At 37.9% G+C, this 24807-nt stretch overlaps 1 long non-coding RNA gene across 1 annotated transcript in view; it reads left to right on the forward strand.

The window, feature by feature from the left end:
- LOC117078909 overlaps nt 1-24807 on the forward strand; it is an 80130-nt gene that overhangs the window by 24750 nt on the left and 30573 nt on the right. Inside the window, exon 2 of the long non-coding RNA XR_004435196.1 lies at nt 14933-15062. This is a non-coding gene — a long non-coding RNA (uncharacterized LOC117078909). The remainder of the gene's footprint in view (nt 1-14932; nt 15063-24807) is intronic.

The following is a 24807-nucleotide window of genomic DNA, read 5'->3' on the forward strand; positions in this document are numbered from 1 at the left end:
ATAGTGAATATTTACTAAGTCTGTGGGAAAAAAAAAAAAAAAAAAAAACTATGATATAAGGAACAGAAGGATTTTAAAGAGCTTTCCTAGAAATATCCTGCTCTTCTCTCTCTTCCCATTCTGCTACTTCCTCCAGTATAAACGGAAGTAAGCTCTCCACTGTCAGATGTTTTCTCCGTCTTCAGAGTCGTGCAAAGGGGGCCCTTCTAAAGTTATAAGTCCATTCCTTCTTGACTTCCCTACTTGGTCAAACCAAAGCAAAATCCAATTCATTTCTTCAAGAAAAAGTCATGGAGTATACAACAAGTCACATGGAAATGTGGGCTCTTGTGGAGCTCAAGGTCCACATCTGGCTAATTGCAAAACCTTGTAACCAGCACTTTAGAGTTGTGTGAGCAAAGTCCAAAGTATCACAGGAGCACAGACTGGAAGGTTCCAGGGCACATGTCATATGAACTTAGCCCTGAAGAGTGACCCAGCTTCTGACAGGCACATGAGTGGGTGTTCCCAGAAGAGAAGAAAGAGCAAATTAATAGAGCACCAACCGTTCCAGCACTAGCCATCTGTTCCAGTGAGTCTAACCATTGGGTATCATGACATGAGACAAAGGTTATCAGGATAGGTTCTAATTAATTATAATCATAACTATCGTTAACATTTATTGAGTACTTACTATATGCTTGGCACAGGCACTGACTTCTCCCCATAAACCTCATTTTCTGAGTAACTGACTTCTCCAAAGTAACAATGCTGTATGTACCCACCTGGACTCAAAGCCATTTTTCTGGGAGTTCAGAGCTCAGGCACTTAATCAAAATTATTTTTACAAATGTATGCCCTGGACACTTTTAGTAAAACTTTCCTAGACTGCCACAAACCTTCTCTTAGGCCCATGTAAAGGAAAAGAAGAGAATGTTGAGAAGTGAGATAAAAATTAAGGCAGAGCTCATTTTTACACTCACTAGGGTTTTTATGAAGCAAGTTAAAGTAAGAGGTGACCAAGTTGGCTGTATAAGGACAAACTTGGCATCAGGGAAGTGCTATTTTTGTGTTGTTTCCAGAGGAACCATGTATGTCCCAGGGTGCTCAGTGCCATTTCAGGTGTTCATGTGAAACCGGGATCCTAAGATTGGAAGTAATAACAAAAAATAAATACTAAAAACATTTAATATCCCCTGATTCCTCTAGCTTAGACTATGCCATGGGTCTCCTGGACAGAGAGAGGCATTCCCTTTCTTAGCGCTCTAGAAAAGTGTCCTATATGCTTTTTCAATCCTTTATTTATTCCAGGTCGTCTCAAACTTTGTGATCAATAAGCTATTCCTAAGGTGTAAACCTCAATAACAGTTATTAAACTTATTCTCCAATAAGGTTGCAAAAAAGGATTTCTGGTTAATAAAGTATTGCATGTGGTAGACAGCTTCTGGGTATATGCAAAACCATTAATAATTCAAAAAGTTATAATATATTCAAATATTCTAGACCAGGCGTTCTCAGCTTTATAACTACTGACAGTTAGGCTCTCCTATGCACTGTAGGCTGGTTAGCAACATCCCCAGCTTCTACCACTAGATACCAGTTGTAACCCTCAGTTTTGGGAACACCAGAAATGTCTCTTGACAGTGCCAAACATCTCCTAGGGGATAGAATCACTCCCAGTTGAGAATCCCTCCTCTAAACATTCATATTTAATGAACATCAGGTAATCCTGTTTTGGTAATTCAAAAAGCACATCAGGATCCACTTGTGACTTAGGGTGGACACCCATAACAAGGAAAAGAGGCAATTTAGTGCTCTAATAAATGGAACATCAGATAACAGATAACAAGTAGTAGATATTAGGTTTATGCAGGTTGCAATAACCACCTCTGAGGGAAACATTCATTATTTACCATCTTGCAAGTAAAAAACTCAGAACTCAGTGACTCTTCCAATGACATATCAGGAAGTCTTCAATGGGTTTGGGCAAATGTTCTAGGCTCCCCGCTGGAATCCTGGGGAACCACGGATCCTACCTCTTTGTATAAACACCATTAGGGCTTCTTAACCTGCGATTCCCTGGCAATTACATGAACCACCTGATGAAAACACTCATGTTGTCTTAAATTATTTTTCAACTTTTTCTTTGTTATATAACATATTTATAATACCAGAATTTCATCAAACATGAAAGAGCAACTCAAACTCCAAAATGTGTTGATTTTTTGATGCTTTGAGAAAAATAAAGAAAATCAAGATGTCAAGAGCCCATAAAAATGAGAAAATCTTGGACCTCCTCGGGCAATGGGTAAGTGTGTCAGGAGCCAAATGCAAACCAAAATGAAAAATATATTAGACTATGACAAGGCAAAACTATCACAGCATTGCATTTGGCTTGAGTACTGAGAGAGAATATTATCTTCTTTTATCTCACCAATACATGATGCAGCCCAAATGAATCCCCTCTTGTCTTAACTAGGTGTCTTAGAAATAGCTACCTCCAAATCTCTGCACTACGCATTATCATTGAAATGATTGAAGTCTTGAGTCTGTAATACAGCTCAAATATTAGCCATGGTCCAAGTAAATGTGTGCTACGGACTGAATTATGTCTCCCTCCAAATTTCTATGTTGGTGAAGTCACCCCTATTGTGATGATAATCTGGAGATGATGCCTTTGGGAGATCATCTGGTTTAGATAATGTTAGGAGGGTGTGGCCCTCATGATGGGATTAGGTTCTTAGAAGCTCACTCACTCTCTCACTCTCTCTCTCTGCCATGTGAGGATACAGTGAAAAGGCAGCTATTTCTTGCCAGGAAGAAGTCTCACCTGAACTCAACCATGCTGGCACCCTGATTTTGGACTTCCAGCCTCTAGAATTGTGAGAAAATATGTTTCTGTTGTTTAAAGCATCCAGTATATGGTATTTTGTTATAGCAGTCTGAGCAGACTAAGACCATGTGTCAGCTTCCATGACCAAGAGTCTAAGTGATATCAGGAGTGCTTCCAGGTGGACAGGGGGTGGGTCCTCTAGAAACCCTCCCTGATGGCTGCTCCCACAAACAGAAGCCACTCAACCACTTATCTCCTCTAAACACCCTGGTGCTTTCACACCCCAAAACTTACTTTGGAGTAAGTAACCTCCTAGATGAGTTTCTCCCAAGAAATACTGACTGATAATGACTCACACTGCTTCCAGGAGAATTGTGCCTCAAAGAGAATGTACCACCATCTGTAGAACCACTCAAAACAGGGATGCATCAGAGCCCTTCATTTCCAAGGAGGACTCATGATACCCAGGCTCACAGGGTTCCTCTTGGCTGTGGAAGTTGAACTGCCTTTCACATCCAACTAAACACTCCTCCCCAGAGATTTCCACCACCATTCACTCACAAAGGGCACCCTTTACTGAGATCTCCCAAATTACAGTCAGTGGGATGTAAAAAAACAAAACAAAACAAACAAACAAGAGAGAAGAATCCCAGACACCAGGTCCTCTTTGCACCTAGACTTTGAGGAACTCCCTCATCACAGCTACACTCCAGGGGTTAATCTTACAAGGACCTTAGTGTTCTTTATCCTTCCTGGTCAAGAGAAAAGCTAAACCCTTAGCTGCTAACTTTTATTGTTTTATACTAGCACTTTTATATTATTTACTCTATATAAACACACCAACTACCTTACATATATTAACTGATTAAAGACAACAGTATTACCATGTGAGTTTTAGTATTATCCTTACCTTACACAGTCAGATGTTAGGTCCATGAGTTTTCACTACTTCGTCGCACAGCTAGTCCAAGCTGGGATTCAAATCCAAGCCATCTGGGCTCAAAGTCCACCGTCATGTATGAGTTTCTCTGCTTTCTTTTCTGGACTTCTGAGAAAGAACCTCAGTGCCATAGGCTTTTCATTTCCCTCAGCAGGAAATTCTTTACGATCTCTTTCCACAAGGCTGGAGGAGACCAGGATATCATTACCATAGGCACATGGCTGAGATTCCCAAGAAGATGAGGAGGGCCACATCTCAAAGGCTGCATGCTTCCGACCCTCCTTCCCTTTAATAGTGGATCAGATCTGGGTTCCTCAAATGTTCTCAGGTTGTTTCTCTGTATTCAACCAGCATTCACTAACCCTAAGGCATAGAATCACATCATTTTCCCCTGAAAAAGTAGTACAGTCACACTTTTTAGGTCTACATTATTAAGCATATCTTTGCCTCTCTGTTTTTCAAGGAAAAATAAAATCCTAGACTGTACAGAGCCTATGCTCGCTTCAGGTTCTAAAAGGATTAGTAGAGGCAGCTGGTGAGCTCTCTCTCTTGAGATAGTGGATCTTACTTGATCCTCATCATAAAACTGTGAATTTACTTGGATTGTTATCCCATTTTTCAGTGGGTAACTGGAGTTTAAAATGGCTGAGAAGCTGACCCAAGTTCTCACTGCTGGGGGCAGCAGGTTTTGGACACCGAGCTCACCCTACCAGCTACACAATCCCACCTTCCTGTGGAGCCTGCTGGGTGGAGACAGGACTGTCTTCCTTATAGTGTTCAAGTTCCTCAAAGGCACAAAGTGTCTGATGCTGATTCTGTCTGACATCAAAGTGACTAAAGCTTAGTAGGTATTTGTTGAATGAAATGGATGAATGAATATTAAAAGGATAAATTTTGTCTTTTCTCAGGAATCCTGGACTCTCAAGTTGACACTTAAATTTCAATCTGTCTCTACTCCACCTCTTACTAGGTAACTCTAGGCGGGTCACTGAATTTCTCTATGCCTCCGGGGTCTTCGTATATGTAAAATTCATGTTGTATAATGGCATCTATCTAATAGAGTTACTGTGAGAATTAAATGTGAATCCATACAATGCTCAGAACACAAACTAACATGGTATAATACAAACAAAATTGTTGCTTTTTAACTCTTATTCAACTTCCCAATTGTTACTCAAATTGCCTAAATTTTCAAGCATTATATATGTGTGTCTGTTTGTGTATGAAATTAGATTATTACAGTACCTTTTGATTGCAACAAAGAGCATACAAGCATCCACAAACAAAATTCAGTGAGAATTAATACACAAAGTTTTTATAGTTAATTTTACGTTTCTGTAGTTAAATTCAAGTTAAGTCAAGTAAGAGCAAGTTCTCAGATGGAAATGGGTCAGTTTAAGGCAAAATGGCCACATTCTTTGCTAGTTTATTTCTCTTCTTTGATTTCCTCCTTTCTTTACTATTTCCTTCATTGGTCTCCCCTCCCCTCAACAATCAAATTTCACTCTCCAGTGTTCGTTCTTTTATTCACTGTCTAGCATCCTTACTCAAGAATGCTTCTCTCAATCAGATTAGAAAGCCTGGACAGCAGTCAATTATAATTCATCACTTAAGAATTATTCTCCAGCATAAATAATTTTCAATATGTAAGCTTATCCAAACCGTCCATTTCAACTAGTAGAATGAAGATCCTTTTTTTCTGTTACAAAAAAATTCAAAAAATGACACCAATAAAGGAAAAACATAATCAGAAATATTTCCCCAGAGAAAATAAAGTCATCAAAGAAACTTTGTCCTGCCCCCATAAACAATGCCAGACCAAGACGGTTGAATGACAAATTTTACCATTCTTCAGGATTCAGATGATACCAATGCTTCTTAAAATGTCCAAGGCACAGAAAAAGGATGTTTTCTAAACCTTATCTGTGAAATAAGAATAACATACAGTATATAGCTAAACCTGCCAAAGATAGTATACCTACATAAACCTACAGAACAACTTCACTTATAAATATCAGTGAAGGGGAGGGATTGCATTGGGAGTTATACCTGATGTAAATGACGAGTTGATCGGTGCAGCACACCAACATGGCACAAGAATACATATGTAACAAACCTGTACATTATGCACATGTACCCTAGAACTTAAAGTATAATAATAATAAATAAATAAATAAATAAATATCAGTGAAAAATTCCTAAATAAAATACTAGCAAATAAAATTCAAAAGTGCATATAAAAATAATAATACATTATGACCAAGTAAAATTTATTTCAGGAATATAAGAAATCATGTTAATGTAATTCACAATATTAATAAATCCAATTTAAAAGTATATAATTATTTCTATAAGGGCTAATAGATCTTCAACAAAATTCAACACCCATTTTAAATATCTATTATATATGCCTTTTATAATAAATCACCGGATGCCTTTACATTAAGTCAGGAATAATGCCCTCTACCACCACTACTATTTACAGCCTCACTGGAGACATGAGCCATGGCCATCTGATAAAGGAAAATACTTAAAAGCATAAAAATTGTGGCAGGAATGAAGTAAAATTATCTCTGTTTTGCAGATTATATTATAGTGGACCTTCAAAACCTAGAAAACCAATGATAAAGCTGACACAAACAGTAAAGGAATTCAATAATGTATCAGAATATAAAATCAGCTTACAAAAGTAAATAGCCTTCATAAGCACAGCTGATAACCAGTTAGAATATATATTGAAAGAGAAAAACCCACTTATAATAGCAACAGTAAAAGATACTTAAACTTTAAAAAGAAAACTTTAAAACTCTCCTGAAAGACACCAAAATAGAGAAGACTAGAAAAATACAATTATATTCCTCCTTCTTGGATAGGGCAATTTAGTATCGTAATTGTGGCAATTCTATCCAAGTTAGCATATCAATTTAAGGTAATTTTAAGAAAAATCCCAACAATTTAATTTTTTCTGTAGCTATATGAGTTAATTCTAAAGTGCATATGCAAAAGAAACCCCCAATGTTTAATGACTAGGAAAATCTACCTAAATAAGAGTTATGATAGGGGACTACCATTACTAGATAAAACTATAAAGATCAATAATCAAAACAATGTGGTACAGGCCTATCAATAGACAAACCACTGGGAAATGGAAATTACAAGTGAAAACTGGAACATCCCGGTAACATAAAACAAGCAAGTACTTAAATACAAATGAGAGATGAAAACAGCAAGGAAATCAGCTTACAAAGGTTACTACTGGCTGACTTTTCTAATGATTTGAACATAGAAAAGAAAAACGACCCTAATGGATGAGTCCATAAATGTATTAAAAGGATAAAGAGGAGATTAAGGAAAGATCTTCTTTACAGAAGAATGCAAACTAATACATTCAGAAAAAAAATGGTAGAATAAAGCTGCCATTTTCAAAAAAAAATTGTAATCATTTGTTTAGGCAAGGCTCATTAATGGGTGCTAAAATCACGATGTAAAATATTATATTCACATGTTCTCAATGTATTTACTTACAATGAACTTAATCATTACAAAGGAAAAAAGTACTTTTACACTGAAGAGCTCTGATAGATTTCATCTTAACCAAGTTATAAAACTTAGTGTCACCAATAATTAAGTGGCCATGTCCCAGTTTACCTGGGTCATACCCTTGTTTCACCTGTTGTCTCAGAGTACTTACTTATTAACAGTACACCCTTTCATCCCCAAAAGTATACCAGGTTGAGTGATAAATGATAGGGTCATTATCCTAATAATATACCTTCTAAAAGAATGCAATCAGAATAATACAAGATGATTTATACATTATTCTTGTCAAAATTTTTAATTTAATCAGGAGGAAACACAATCAGAGATATCTAAATCATGGGACATTTTATAAGACAATTACTTTGAGCTTTTAAAAAATGTCATTGTTACCAAATAAAAAAATATTTGAGTGTACTAATCATATTATGGGTAGGTAGGATAAAATCCTCATTTCTTATGGGGAAAGGATTCCCTATTTAATAAATGGTGCTGGGAAAATTGGCTAGCCATAAGTAGAAAGCTGAAACTGGATCCTTTCCTTACTCCTTATACGAAAATTAATTCAAGATGGATTAGAGACTTAAATGTTAGACCTAATACCATAAAAACCCTAGAAGAAAACCTAGGTAGTACCATTCAGGACATAGGCATGGGCAAGGACTTCATGTCTGAAACACCAAAAGCAACGGCAGCAAAAGCCAAAATTGACAAATGGGATCTCATTAAACTAAAGAGCTTCTGCACAGCAAAAGAAACTACCATCAGAGTGAACAGGCAACCTACAGAATGGGAGAACATTTTTGCAATCTACTCATCTGACAAAGGGCTAATATCCAGAACCTACAAAGAACTCAAACAAATTTACAAGAAAAAAACAAACAACCCCCATCAAAAAGTGGGCAAAGGATATGAACAGATATTTCTCAAAAGAAGACATTCATACAGCCAACAGACACATGAAAGAATGCTCATCATCACTGGCCATCAGAGAAATGCAAATCAAAACCACAATGAGATACCATCTCACACCAGTTAGAATGGCAATCATTAAGAAGTCAGGAAACAACAGGTGCTGGAGAGGATGTGGAGAAATAGGAACACTTACACTGTTGGTGGGATTGTAAACTAGTTCAACCATTATGGAAAACAGTATGACAATTCCTCAAGGATCTAGAACTAGATGTACCATATGACCCAGCCATCCCATTACTGGGTATATACCCAAAGGATTATAAATCATGCTGCTATAAAGACACATGCACACGTATGTTTATTGCGGCACTATTCACAATAGCAAAGACTTGGAATCAACCCAAATGTCCATCTGTGACAGACTGGATTCAGAAAATGTGGCACATATACACCATGGAATGCTATGCAGCCATAAAAAAGGATGAGTTTGCATCCTTTGTAGGGACATGGATGCAGCTGGAAACCATCATTCTTAGCAAACTATCACAAGAACAGAAAACCAAACACCGCATGTTCTCACTCACAGGTGAGAACTGAACAATGAGATCACCTGGACTTGGGAAGGGGAACATCACACACCGGGGCCTATCATGGGGAGGGGGGAAGGGGGAGGGATTGTATTGGGAGTTATGCCTGATATAAATGACGAATTGATGGGTGCTGATGAGTTGTTGGGTGCAGCACACCAACATGGCACAAGTATACATATGTAACAAACCTGCACGTTATGCACATGTACCCTAGAACTTAAAGTATAATAATTAAAAAAAAAAGAAAAAAAAGAAAAACAAATCTTCATTTCTTAAGAGAGAAATGCTGGTGTGTTTAGATAACAAAGAGCTGAGTCTTGCTTTTTTACCCAGTCTGATATTTTCTATCTTTAAATTGGAGTGTTTGGACCATTTATATTTAACATAATTATCAATGTATTTGGGTTCAAAGGTATTATTTTGCTGTGAGTTTTTTATTTACTCCTCTCTTCTTTGTTCTCTTATTCCTCTTTTCCTACTGGTTTTAGATTGACTGAGTATTTTTTTATGTTTCATTTAACTCTCTATCCTGAATTAATAATATGTCTTTGTTTATTTATTTTACTTGTCACTCTATGGTTTCCAATATGCATACTTAACTTATCCCAGGATACCACTTCATGTCTAATACATACACCCACCTGTTCCTCCCTTCCTTTGTCCTATTCTTATTAATATCACAATACACTATTATTTTGCTTCAAAAAGTCAAGGACAATTTTTAAACATGAAAATAGTGAGTGCAAAAAGTATTTTCTATTTACTTACATGTTGATCATTTCTGGTGTTTTATTACTTCTTTATAAAAATATGTTTCCATTTGATATCCTTTTCCTTTAGCCAGAAGGGTTTTTTTTTAACACTTCTGGTAGTGCAAGATTGTTGGTAACAAATTCTCTCAGCTTTGGTTTTATTCAAATAAAAAGCTTTTTAAAGGATTTTTTTCAAGAATACAGAATTCTAGTTTGGCAGGTTTTCTCTTTTTTTTTCTTTCGGTACCATCGTTTTCTGGCTTGCAATTTTCTGGTAAGAAGTCTGCAATCATTTTCACCTTTGTTCCTATACACAGTGATTCTCAATGTGAGGAAACTGTCCCCCCAAGGGACATTTGACAATGTCCATAGACATTTTTTATTGTCACTTGATGGGATGTGGTCACAGCCATTTAGTGGGTAGAGAATAAGGATGCTGCTGAACATCCTACAATGAACAGGACAGATTCTACAACAAAGAATTACCCAGCCCAAATTCTCAATTCTGCTGAGATCAAGAAACCCTGCTCCGTACAAAGTGTGTCTATTTTAATTAGGCCAATGTTGATATTTTTCTCTTTATCCCTAATTGTCAGCTATTTGATTAGGATTGGCCTTGATGTGTTTTGTGTCAGCATGCATGTGGGCCCTGCTTGGGATTTGTTGAGCTTCTTAGATACTCCCAAAGTGTCTAAGAAGCTCCCCAAGTATACGTCTAAGAATACTCCCCAAGTATTTCCTCTGCCCACCTCTTTTTTCTATTTTTCTGCAACTCCAATTGTACATATGTTAGACCATTTAATATTATCCTACAGGTACCTGATAATCCATTTTCTTCTTCTATGTACTTCCTTTTAGATTTTGTTTCTGTGGATTAGGTTCACTATATCTGTTCTTTAGCAAAACAGGACCTGCTTGCTTTTCATACTATCCATTTTACTCTACTTGCTTTGTGCTGTACTCACTGCAAGTCTATTTACTGTTCCATGGTATAAATAAACCAGTCTCCCACATATTTCCCTATGGGCAAAATAGTTAGCTATGCATTATAAACAATGCATCAATGTATACTTCTCTTTTCACAACATATAGGCAAGACTTTCTCTCAAGTATATAACCCAAACTACACTACCAGTTTATAGAACATACAGAGCTTCAACTCTATTAATAATGTTGCCTCATTGCTACCAAAACGTAAACTGGAGCATCATTTTATACAGCAAATAACGGTAAACTATATGTTTCTCAAAACAACAAAATTAAATGAAGTTTTGTACACTGATAGGATAAAATACCATGTAGCCATTGTAGGTCTTGTTGAGCAATATTTGTCATATAATTTTATATTTAAAAAGCAGAAAAAGAAATAACACCATAAGATATATGATTAAGAGACTAATATTTTTAGTGTGCTTTGCATAGAAAAATGACTGAAAGTAAATATCGCCAATCTTTTAACAATCATTATTTCTGGATGAAGAGATAATGAGTAGCAATTTTTTTTCTATTTTTATTTTTCTGGGTACCCTACATTTTTACACAAACATGTGTCCTTAAATAAAGCTAAAGTGTTGGTATCAATATTAAAAGAACTTTACCATAAATATTAAAACCTTGAAGAATGAAAAATACATATTAAGGTTTGTGATAAGAAAAATATCAATAAAAGTATTTGGACTCTTTTTTCTTAAAAAATCTTATCAGTACTTTCACCTACCTGCTTCCACTACCTCAGGGAGCCCCCATCCTACTGCACTGGGTACATATAGTATAGCCAGTCAGCCTCAAGATTTCACAATATGAGAGAATATCACCCAAATGTCATCTAAGAAATTAAAATGCAGCTTTTTCTCCAGTACATGAAAACTATCTACCTCAACTCACAACTGTACTATATATGCAGCTACTAATTCTTTCTGTTGCAAGTGATTCCCCAACATATCAAAAATTCAGAAGACATGCTAGGATTTCTTACTAGAAAATGGGAGCTGGTCAAAGCACCGCTGATCCAAGGGGACTGGAAAACACTGGATGCTAATACTGCCCGAATTACATCATGAGGCCCCTTTCTTCAGAATCAAGGAATTGAGCTTTCATTCAGACCTCAACAAAATAACATCTAAATATGAAATGATACCAAGAAATCAGTGTAGTTCAGCTGTTTTATTACCTCTATTTAAAAGTATTCTGTCCATTAGTCATTTATGGAAATGTCATACAAATTTGCCACCTAGGAAAGTAACAAATGTTGCAATTTGTATAGCAATTCTATTTTAGATATATAGAATTTAAACTATTTTAAAAATCATCTTTGTTTTGTCTGGTAGTTTTCTTCCTTTACCTTTATTTCCCAAATTCCATGAAGTAATAAAATGAAAAACCTGCCTATTTTTAATGAAAGCATTTACATACAATCAGCAAGCGAAAAAGAAGACCGCAAAGTCTATTTCCATTAGTGCAAGAAACAAAGAGGGGCTTTCAACCTAGAAATGCCAGGCACCATTACTTCCTGTATGGTATGAAAATGCTACATCTGTTGATGTCAAAGATGGCAATATGTCTATCTACATACGAACATTGATGACTGTGGGATGCTTCAACAGATTCCTGGCAGATCACAGATAATAACTGTTTTCATAAATAGCCAACATAAAAACCAATGCATGATAAAAACCAAAGTTGGATTTTCTATGACAAAAAAATCTAAACTGACTTTTTAAAACGTTACCAGTGAGCTTGCCTTTATCATTAGAATATTTTGCAAAGAGCCAGTGATCAGAAGAGAGATGGCCTTAGTTTCAGTAATGGCAAATTGCATGATATGGGTTTTGTTGCAGGCATATTTGTGTATGTGTGTGTGTGTGTGTTGATACATATTTTATGTTACTACATAATAACAAATATATGTGGCACAATAAAAGTGCTCAGGTACAAGTTCAAATCCTTGTTGGATATCAGAGCAGAAAATTATCTTTATAAAGATAAAGTTATATATAATAAGAACTAGCAAAACAAAGATACACACTAAAAAATTTAAAGGTTGTATTTTAAGCTACATTCCATACAACCTCTTTCTTCATAATTTCAACTTCTAAGATGTCTACTATGTATGCAGGACATTTATTTGCATCTGAAGACAAAAATCAATAAGGTATTTTAAAGCATCATTAATAAACACAAATATGCAATTTAAATATTAGACTCAACCTGAAAAGATAAAGCTATCTTTGAGTTTTCTAAAATTTTTAAATAAATGTGAAAAGTATTGTCTGGCCTCTGCAGTCAGAGATACAATATGATAAAGATCAAGGCTGTTTGCCTTACTTATGCCTAATCTCAGCCAAAAGGACAGCACCAGTTTCAACTATCCGAAAGAACATGGATAGCATCACGTCTCAAGTACAACCGGAACCAGGGGCTAGTTCAAGTTCAGGACTCACTCTGTTTCTCCTGTCTGCTGATTATTCACCTCCTTGTCTCTTATGCAACCCTACCTCTTCTACACAGGACACACAGTTTCCCACGCCTCCTAGCCTCCAAGAGGGACAGCTATTTTTTACTAGCTCCATAAGGAAAAAAATTGGAGAAAGACTGATTTAGGTCAGTTTGGGCCATATGTGCCTATTGTGGGATTGGGTAACAGGGCTATCCTAACCTGGAATAGTTGCCTGCTCCTCACCCAGTCACTTTGGCAGGGAGGAAAAAGTCCTGTAAAAAGATATTGGTATCCACTGAATTCCACGGCAAAGAATTGAAGGAAGGGGCACTTTCCTAATGAGGAGAGTGCTCTTACCAGAGGCTGGGAAGGTTGCTGATCTACTTAATAATATATGTAAATAGACTAATACATTCTTCCCAATTTCACCTCATCAAAATAAATGTTCGTACAATATGCTGAAGTCTATTTCCTTCCAATTACTCAGGCTTTTAGCAAAAAGAAAGGAAAGTAAAAAATATGTAAAATTCATTGAACACAAATTGGTCTCACCTAGGTAACCCTTAAAGGACCAGTTTTCATGGAGTCTAATTTAAACTGAGTCACATCATAATTATCTGGTCTGGAAAAATATAACTCTTCTATATTCCCCGGTCCTTAATCTTACTGACTTCAATTTTCTTTTTTATCAATCTATTTCGACAAATCTCATTCTCACAGTTACCTTGAAAATGTAAAAAATCATCATGGTATTAGAAATTCTATATGATATTTTATAGACATTACTGATAAACGTGTTTATTTCAAAAAAGTAAACCGTGATTTCAGGGATGTTTACTCTCATTCGTTGCAAACACATTTGATGAATATATTATAATTGCCACCATGACCATAAGTCATGTCATAAAAAGATTGCTTAGAGCTGTGAAATTTATCCTCTTCAACTGAATTATAGATTTTTCATTTTAAATACACTCTGCAGTCTGAAAATTCTGGTGACGTAGTTGTGACCAAATAGTCAATAGATCTTACTGTTTTGTGAGTGAGGAAGATGATGAGAAAAAAACAAAGGTGCTTTAAAAATGAAATAAGGTGTGATGGTTAAGTTTATGTGTTACCTTGACTGGGCCATAGGATGCCCACATATCTGATTAAACATTACTTCTGCATGTGTCAGTAAGAGTGTTTCCAGAAGAGGTTAGCATTGAATTGGTGGACTGAGTAAAGAAGTTAGCCCTCTCCAATGTAGATGGGTATCATCCAATCTATTGACAGCCTCAACAGAACAAAAGGGCAGAGGAAAGTTGGATTCTTTCTCTGCCTGACTGCTTGAGCTGTAGCATCCCTCTTCTCCTGCCCTTGAACTAGGACTTACATCATTGGTGCCTTTGGTTCTCAGGCCTTTGTACTCAGACTGGAATTTATACCAGTGACTTTCCTGGGTCTCCAGCTTTCAGACAGCAGATCATAGGACTTCTCAGCACAATCCCCAATCCCATGGGCCAACTCCTTATAATAAATCTCACTTATATGACATCATATATTTGAAATATATTATATATAATGAAATTTATTTTTTTTCTCACCGTGTGTGTGTGTGTGTGTGTGTGTGCATGTGTCACGTCTGTGAGTGCATATCTCCTGTTGGTTCTGTTTCTCTGAAGAACCTTGACTAACACAGACTATTAATGGACACATTCGTAAATAATGAACTAAATTAAATTCTGGCTTAGTAGCTTGAACACTCATCAACCAGTAAGGCTCGGAACTAACAAGTGTTTGTTAAATGCCTTCCTAAACAAATAAAAGGAAAAACAGGAATGCCACATTTTACTTCACAGCTGTTTTTTTGTTTGCTTACTCTATCAAGGGAGTTTTTAAAATTATTGTTTTGAATAGCAAGTGCTCATTTGTGCACATCTCTAACCTTAATTTTCTGATTTTCTTAAGGATGAGTGGATCTGGTTCAGAACATCTGTGAACACAGAGGGAGTGGAAACTTCACTTTCAACATCATCAGCCAACTTCCCTCCCATTACAATTCTATCTCAAGATCAAGGTCATGCAAGTAAACCAGCAGGTGTGATTCTTTCTCTCTGATCAACTCACTTTGCTTTTCTATTCTTATGCTCTGTTGAGCACTGTATAATTAACTTCCATAATGGCTCTAAAACTACTAGGTAAACATATTTAACAAGCTTCTATCTATATTGATAGAGAACAGATATCAGAGAGGAAATATGTTAATTATTCTGGGACATACAACAATACTAATGGGTTATTGGTAGAAATATCAATCGATTGCCCTGCAGATTCTAAGCCAGCTTTGGCCACCCTGTTCTTTGAAGGAAATGATGACAGTGATAAAAAAAAAGCAGCAAGCTCCTGCAGGCATTACTAAGAAATTCAGAAGGACTTCCTGTACTCTGCAAAGACCATGACACAATGTGGTCATGATCCTAACTCTCATGCTGCTGCTGAAAGTGGAAGCAGAAGGATACAAACAAACCAAACCCTTGGTTCAACCAGCAAGCATTTAGTGAACACCCGCTGTGTGCCAGAACTACTCTAGGCATGTTCAAGGCAATTGATGCAGGACTCTCCCATAGCTTCCCATCTTACTCAAAGTAAAGGCCAAATACATTGCAGGGACCTAGAAAGATCGCCCATGATCTCTCCCCCTCCTCACTCCACTCTAGCCACAATGATGTCCATTCTGTTCCTCCAATACATTGTGCATAGTGTCTCCTCAAAACCTTGCCTCATGTGGTTCTCTCCACCTAGGAAGCTCCAGTCCCAGATACCTGCATGGCTTGACCTCTCCTTCCAACTAATCTTTACCCAAATATAGTCTCCTCAGAGAGGTCTTCCTGTGCCACGTTTCCAAAGTTAAAGCACCCCTATGCAGTTCCTAATCTGTTCCTCTGCTTTACTTCCTTCCTTAACACTTGTCATTCTCTCACATAGTTTATATCTCACCCATGATAATCTGTCTCTATAATTAGACTATACAATTTAGGTAAGTGGGGATTTGGGGTTTTGTTTTGTTCACTGCTAAATCCCAAAAACAGAGCTTTGCACATAATAGCCACTCAATAAATATTTTTGCATTAATTGACTAATAGAATTTTGTTACAAGGTTGGTATTATTTATTCATTCCACAGCAGAGGCCCAGAGATTAATTTATGTAAGTTTCTAAAACAAGTAAATGGCAAAGCCCTTGTTATCTCCAGATTTATAGTCTAGGACTTAATCTTCTCTTCCACAGTGCGACAGCTACCTAGAAAGCACAGTCCAAAGTCAAAGTGGGGTAGGGTGAAGAAAGATCTTAGAAATGGACGTTGGAGGCAACCCCCATGTCCTAATGAGCAGGGGGAGCTTAATGGAACACACATTATGTGATGTGATGCATAATTCATGAGACTCCTGGACTTTGACTCAGATCCTGTGCATATTGGTAAGGGGCTGCAAATGGCTTTAGGTTGCTATCTTATCAATGAAAAAACATTTTAAAAATTATAAATATCCTTTCTCTAACTGATTAGTAAATACATACAGACAATCTAGGATTTTTCCCTGGCAAAGACCTGATTTGCTTCTCATCTGCTTTGTGTAGTATGAATCCCACTATGATATGAAATGAAGGTTTGAGTGGCATGTGGTTGCATACAAATTCTTTGAGTTTCATCCCAGTGGAGGAGCTCCATGTTGCAGAATAGGGAAGAGAGAAAGCTAAAATGAACAAAATATTCATCTTATACACATGGAAGGCTTTTTAATTTACTATTTTTCTTGATCCCACACAATAAATTCATGTAGACACTAATCAGGTTTTAGTCACAGTCTTGCTGTGGATCTAATACTTCATACAGTAGCACCCCACTCAAACAGGGGAACCAACATTTTTTAGTAAAGTCAGCTTCTTTAGTATAACAGAACCAACTTGCTTTTGCTATTCTGTAAACAACTTTCCCTGGTTTATAATTTTCAGGTTCTACGATTCAAGACTTTTTTATATGAAAGTAGTAGAAACCCAATGCAACTAGCTTGAGCAAAGAGGAATTTATCACAATTCTGAACATGTAAAAATCAAAAGGCCTAAGTACAGATAGATCTCAGTTACAACTGAAAACAGGAATTTGTAATCTCTGAGACTTTCTATCTCCTATCCGTGCTTCTCTCTACTCAGTATGTTGTTCCCTCTGAACAGCTTCTTCCAGATGTTAAAAATATGGCCACCAGCTGCTTCTATATTTTATTTTATTTTATTTATTTTTATTATTATATTTTGTTATGGGATACATGTGCAGAACATACAGATTTGTTACATAGGTATACACGTGCCTTGATGGTTTGCTATACCCATCAACCTGTCATTTACATTAGGTATTTCTCCTAATGCTGTCTCTCTCCTAGACCCCCACCCCCCGACAGGTCCCAGTGTGTGCTGTTCCCCTCCCTGTGTCCATGTGTTCTCATCGTTCAACTCCCACTTATCAGTGAGAACATGCGGTGTTTGGTTTTCTGTTCCTGTGCTACTTTGCTGAGAACGATGGTTTACAGCTTCATCCATGTCCCCACAAAGGACATGAACTCATTCTTTTTTGTGGCTGTATAGTATTCCATGGTGTATATATGTCACATTTTCTTTATCCAGTCTATCATTGATGGGCATTTGGGTTGGTTCCAAGTCTTTGCTATTGTGAATAGTGCTGCAATAAATATACATTTGCATGTGTCTTTATAGTAGAATGATTTATAATATTTTGGGTTTTTACCCAGTAATGGGATTGCTGGGTCAAATGGTATTTCTGGTTCTAGATCCTTGAGGAATCATCACACTGGCTTCCACAATGGTTGAACTAATTTACTATCCCACCAACAGTGTAAAAGTGTTCCTATTTCTCCACATCCTCTCCAGCACCTACTGTTTCCTGACTTTTTAATGATCGCCATTCTAACTGGCATGAGATGGTATCTCATTGTGGTTTCGATTTGCATTTCTCTAATGACCATTGATGATGAACTATTTTTCATATGTTATTGGCTGCATAAATGTCTTCTTTAGAGAAGTATCTGTTCATATACTTTGCCAACTTTTGATGGGGTTGTTTGCTTTTTTCTTGTAAATTTGTTTAAGTTCCTTGTAGATTCTGGATATTAAAACTTTGTCAGATTGATAAGTTGCAAAATTTTCTCCCATTCTATAGGTTGCTTGTTCACTCTGATGACAGTTTCTTTTGCTCTGCAAAAGCTCTTTCATTTAATTAGATCCCATTTGTCAATTTTGGCTTTTGTTGCCATCCCTGTTGGTGTTTTCATCACAAAGTCTTTGCCCATGCCTGTGTCCTGAATGGTATCACCTAGGTTTTCTTCTAAGGTTTTTATGGTGTTAGCTCTTCCATTTAAGTCTTTTATCTATCTTCAGTTAATTTTTGTGTAAGGTGTAAGGAAGGGGTCCAGTTTCAGTTTTCTGCATATGGCTAGCCAGTTTTCCTAACACCATTTATTAAATAGGGAATCCTTTCCCCATTGCTTATTTTTGTCAGGTTTGTCAAAGATCAGATGGTTGTAGATGTGTGGTGATATTTCGGAGGCTTCTGTTCTGTGTCATTGGTATATATACTTGTTTTGGTAGCAGTGCCATGCTCTTTTGGTTACTGTAGCCTTGTGGTATAGTGTGAAGTAAGGTAGCGTGATGCCTCCAGCTTTGTTCTTTTTGCTTAGGATTGTCTTAGTTTTAAGAGTTCTTTTTTGGTTCCATATAAAATTTAAAGTAGCTTTTTTCTAATTCTGTGAAGAAAGTCAATGGTAGCTTCATGAAGATAGCATTGAATCTATAAATTACTTTGGTCAGTGTGGCCATTTTCATGATATTGATTCTTCCTATCCATGAGCATGGAATGTTTTTCCATTTGTTTGTGTCTTCTCTCGTTTCCTTGAGCAGTGGTTTGCAGTTCTCCTTGAAGAGGTCCTTCACATCCCTTGTAACTTGTATTCCTAGGTATTCTGTTAACTTTACAGCAATTGTGAATGGGAGTTCACTCATGATTTGGCTCTCTGTCTGTTATTGGTATATAGGAATGCTTGTGATTTTTGCACATGATTTGTGTCCTGAGACTTTGCTGAAGTTGCTTATCAGCTTAAGGAGATTTTGGGCTGAGACGATGGGATTTTCTAAATATACAATCATGTCATCTGCAAACAGAGACAACTTGACTTCCTCTCTTCCTATTTGAATACTCTTTATGTCTTTCTCTTCCCTGATTGCCCTAACCAGAACTTCCAATACTACATTGAATAGGAGTGGTGAGAGAGGGCATCCTTGTCTTGTGCTAGTTTTCAAAGGGAATGCTTCCAGCTTTTGCCCATTCAATATGACATTGACTGTAGGTTTGTCATAAATAGCTGTTATTATTTTGACATACATTCCATCTATATCTAGTTTATTAAGAGTTTTTAGCATGAAGGGTGTTGAATTTTATTGAAGGTCTTTTCTGCATCTATTGAGATAATCATGTGTTTTTTGTCTTTGGTTCTGTTTATGTGAGGGGTTATGTTTATTGATTTGCATATATTGAGCCAGCCTTGCATCCCAGGGATGAAGCCGACTTGTTCATGGTGGATTAGCTTTTTGATGTGCTGCTGGATTCAGTTTCCCAGTATTGCATTGAGGATTTTCACATCGACGTTTATCAGGGATATTGGCCTGAAATTTTTTTTGTTGTTGTGCCTCTGCCAGGTTTTGGTATCAGGATGATGCTGGCCTCATAAAATAAGTTAAGGAGCAGTCCCTCTTTTCCTATTGTTTGGAATAGTTTTAGAAGGAATGGTATAAGCTCCTCTTTGTACCTCTGGTAGAATTTGGCTACGAATTTGTCTGGTCCTGGGCTTTTTTTCATTGGTAGACTATTAATTACTGCCTAAATTTCAGAACTTGTTATTGGTCTATTCAGGGATTTGACTTCTTCCTGGCATAGTCTTGCAAGGGTGTATGTGTCTATGAATTTATCCATTTTCTCTAGACTTTCAAGTTTATTTGTGTAGAGGTGTTTATAGTATTCTCTAACTATAGTTTGTATTTCTGTGGGATCAGTGATGATATCCCCTTTATCATTTTTTATTGCATCTATTTGATTCTTCTCTCTTTTCTTATTTATTAGTCTGGCTAGTGGTCTATTTTGTTAATCTTTTCAAAAAACCAGATCCTGGATTCATTGATTTTTTGGGGGGTTGTTTGTATCTCTATTTCCTTCAGTTCTGCTCTGATATTAGTTATTTCTTGTCTTCTGCTAGCTTTTGAATTTGTTTGCTCTTGCTTCTCTAGTTCCTTTAATTGTGATGTTAGGATGTCAATTTTACATCTTTCCCACTTTCTCCTGTGGGCATTTAGGGCTATAAATTTCCCTCTAAATACTGCTTTAGCTCTGTCCCAGAGATTCTGGTACATTGTGTCTTTATTCTCATTAGTTTCAAATAACTTACTTATTTCTGCCTTAATTTTGTTATTTATCCAGTAGTCATTGAGGAGCAAGTTGTTCAGTTTCCACATAGTTGTGTGTTTTGAATGAGTTTCTTAATCCTGAGTTCTAATTTGATTACACTGTGGTCTGAGAGACTGTTATGATTTCCATTCTTTTGCATTTGCTGAGGAGTGTTTCACTTCCAATTATGTGGGCAATTTTAGAATAAGTGTGATGTGGTACTAAGAAGAATGTATATTCTGTTGATTTGTGTGGAGAGTTCTGCAGATGTCTATTAGGTCCACTTGGTCCAGAGCTGAGTTCCAGTCCTGAATATCCTTTGTAATTTCCTGTCTCATTGATCTGTCTAATATTAACAGTGGGGTGTTAAAGTCTCCCACTATTATTGTGTGAGAGTCTAGTCTCTTTGTAGGTCCCTAAGAATTTCTTTATGAATCTGAGTGCTCCTTTATTGGGTGCATATATATTTAGGATAGTTAGCTCTTCTTGTTGCATTGATGCCTTTACCATTATGTTACGCCCTTCTTTTTTGTCCTTCTTTTTTGACCTTTGTTGGTTTAAAGTCTGTTTTATCAGAGACTAGGATTGCAACCCCTGTTTTTTTTTTTTTTTTTTCTTTCCATTTGCTTGGTAAATCATCATTCATCCATTCATCCCCTTATTTTGAGCATGTGTGTGTCCTAGCATGTGAGATGGGTCTCCTGAATGAGATGGGTCTCCTGAAGGCAGCACACTGAGGGGTATTGACTCTTTATCCAATTTGCCAGTCTGTGTTTTTTATTTGGGCATTTAGCCCATTTACATTTAAGGTTAATATAATTACATGTGAATTTGATCCTGTAATTTTGATGCTAGCTGGTTATTTTGCCTATTAGGTGATGCAGTTTCTCCACAGTGACGAAGGTTTTTACAATTTGGTATGTTTTCGCAGCGGCTAGTACCGATTTTTCCTTTCCATATTTAGTGTTTCCTTCAGGAGCTCTTGTAAGGCAGGCCTGGTGGTGACAAAATCTCTCAGCATTTGCCTGTATGTAAATAATTTTATTTCTCCATTTATGAAGCTTAGTTTGGCTGGATATGAAATTCTGGGTTGAAAATTCTTTTCTATAAGAATGTTGAATATTGTTAAAGAGTGCCCTCACTCTCTTCTGGCTTGTAGCATTTCTGCAGAGAGATCCACTGTTTGTCTGATGGGCTTCCCTTTCTGGGTAACCCAATCTTTCTCTCTGGCTGCCCTTAACATTTTTTCCTTTACTCAACCTTGGTGAATCTGATAATTATGTGTCTTGGGGTTGCTCTTCTCGAGAAGTATCTTTGTGGTGTTCTCTGTATTCACTGAATTTGAATGTTGGCCTGCCTTGCTGGTTTGGGGACGTTCTCCTGGACAATATCCTGAAGAGTGTTTTCCAACTTGGTTCCATTCTCCCCATCACCTTCAGGTACACCAATCAAACATAGGTTTGGTCTTTTCACGTAGTCCCATATTTCTTGGAGGCTTTGTTCATTCCTTTTCATTCTTTTTTCTCTAATCTTTTCTTCACAGTTTGTTTCATTAAGTTGATCTTCAATCTCTGCTATCCTTTCTTCCACTTGATTGATTTGGCTATTGATACTTGCATATGCCTCATGAAGTTCTTGTGCTTCTTTTTTCAGCTCCATCGGGTCATTTATGTTCTTCTCTACACAGGTTATTCTTGATAGCAATTTATCTAACCTTTTATCAAAGTTCTCAGCTTCCTTCCCTTGGGTTAGAACATGCTCCTTTAACTTGGAGGAGTTTGTTATTACCTACCTTCTGCAGCCTCTGTTGGTGATACCCAGGCAAACAGGGTCTGGAGTGGATTTCCAGCAAACTCCAGCAGACTTGCAGCAGAGGGACCTGACTGTCAGAAGGAAACCTAACAAACAGAAAGGACTAGCACGTTCACTCAAAGACCCCATCTGAAGATCACCAACATCAAAGACCAAAGACAGATAAATCCACAAAGATGGCGTGAAACCAGCACAAAAAGCCTGAAAATTCCAAAAACCAGAATGTCTCTTCTCCTCTAAAGGATCACAACTCTTCACCAGCAAGGGAACAAAATTGGATGGAGAATGAGTTTGATTAACTGACACAAGTAGGCTGCTGCCTGTCCCTTCTTCTGGAAGCTTTGTCCCAGAGGGCACTTGCCAGATGCCAGCCAGAGCTCTCCTGTATGAGGTGTCCGTCAACCCCTGCTGGGAAGTGTCTCCCAGTCAGGAGGCACAGGGGTCAGGGACCCATTTGATGAGGCAGTCTGTCCCTTAGCAGAGCTCAAGCACCATGCTGGGAGATCCACTGCTCTCTTCAAAACTGGCAGGCAGGAACATTTAAGTCTGCTGAAGCTGCACCCACAGCCGCCCCTTCCCCCAGGTGCTCCATCCCAGGGAGATGGGAGTTTTATCTATAAGTCCCTGACTGGGGCTGCTGCCTTTCTTTCAGAGGTACCCTGTCCAGAGAGAAGGAATCTAGAGGGGCAGTCTAGCTACAGTGGCTTTACCGAACTGTGCTGGGCTCCACCCAGTTTGAATTTCCCGGAGGCTTTGTTTACACTGTGAGGGGAAAAACCACCTACTCAAGCCTCAGTAATGATAGATGTCCTTCCCCCCCACCAAGCTGGAGCATCCCAAGTCAACTTCAGACTGCTGTACTAGCAGCAAGAATTTCAAACCACTGGATCTTAGCTTGCTGGGCTCCGAGGGATTCGGACCTGCTGAGTTAGACCACTTGGCTCCCTGGCTTCAGCCCCCTTTCCAGGGCAGTGAACAGTTCTGTCTCACTGGTGTTCCAGATGCCACTGGGATACAAAGAAAAACTCCTGCAGCTAGCTCGGTGTCTGCCCAAATGGCCACCCAGTTTTGTGCTAGAAACCCAGGGCCCTCCTGGTGTAGGCACTGGAGGGAATAGCCTGGTCTGTGGGTTGTAAAGACCATGAGAGAAGCATGGTATCTGGGCCAGAATGCACTGTTCCTCATGGCATGGTCCCTCACGGTTTCCCTTGGCTAAGGGAGGGAGTTCCCCGATCTCTTGTGCTTTGCAAGAGAGGCAATGCTCCACTCTACTTCTGTTTGCCCTCTGTGGGCTGCACCCACTGTCTCACCAGTCCCAGTGAAATGAGCCCAGTATCTCAGTTGGAAATGCAGAAATCTCCCTCCTTCTCTGTTGATCTCACTAGGAACTGCAGACCAGAGCTGTTCCTGTTCAGCCATCTTGCCAGCCACCCCAATCTCTGCTTCTATATTTTATATCTCACAGCTTGGCCATTGTTTGGAGACTCTGTCTCTTTCCCCTTCTTCAGTTTGCAAACTCCAAGGAAGGCTTCTGATTGGGCTGGTTTGAAAGCCAACTCTTGGATCCCAATCATCTGTGGCCAAACTGGAGTCAACAGTGAAATGGCCACTCCAATCAAATTCCACACATGGAGCTTGTAAAATAACATTTCCTAGAGGAAGGGGTGTTGCTGTTACCATAGATATCAAGAGCAGAAAGAGAGGCAGGGATGGGGACTGAATAACAAAAAACTGATGTTTCCCACACAGGCCTGCTTTTCACAACCCCAGCATCTACCACGCACCCTCTCCTGTTAAACTTTCCCTCCAAATTTCTTCCAGTCCACTAAACTACTTGTCTTAGTCTATTTGGGCTTCTATAATAAAATACCTTAGATTCATAATTTATAAAGGAGAGAAATGTATTGCTCACAGTTCTAGAGACAGAGAAGTCCAAACTCAAGATGCCAGCAGATTCAGTGTCTGGTGAGGGCTTTCTCTCTGCTTCAAAGATGGCACCCTCTCATATTGGAAAACAGCAAATGAGTTGCTTCAAGCCTCTTTTTTAAAGGCATCAATCCCATTCATGAAGGTGGAGCCCCCATGACCTAATTGCCTCCCAAAGGCCCCACCTCTGATACTATCCCATTGGAGATTACATTTTAAACATATGAATTTTGGGGAGACAAACATTCAGACCACAGCACTACCTTTCTATTAAAGTACAAAAAAAGACTTCATCAAAGACCTAGACATAAATAGCCCATTTACATCAATAAATTAAATGAGTTCCTATGAAGGTTTCCAACAGCTGATATTTAGATACATCAGTTTTACTTGAGCCCTTTTAGTCCTTTTTTGTCAACCCTCAGGGGAAGTTAACTGCAATGAAGTGACATGACTGAATCTAAAGTTCTTACTGAAACAATCTTTTTATGTAATAATTTCACCAGGATGTCTATCCATGATACTTGTTTGTGCTCTCTGCCCCCCATGTACACTAAAACAGACACAGTAGGTCTCCTGCCATTTCACAGCACAGGGTGCCA

This window comes from Trachypithecus francoisi, unplaced genomic scaffold, assembly GCF_009764315.1.
Source record: "Trachypithecus francoisi isolate TF-2019V2 unplaced genomic scaffold, Tfra_2.0 Lachesis_group7, whole genome shotgun sequence".
Classification (NCBI taxonomy): domain Eukaryota; kingdom Metazoa; phylum Chordata; class Mammalia; order Primates; family Cercopithecidae; genus Trachypithecus; species Trachypithecus francoisi.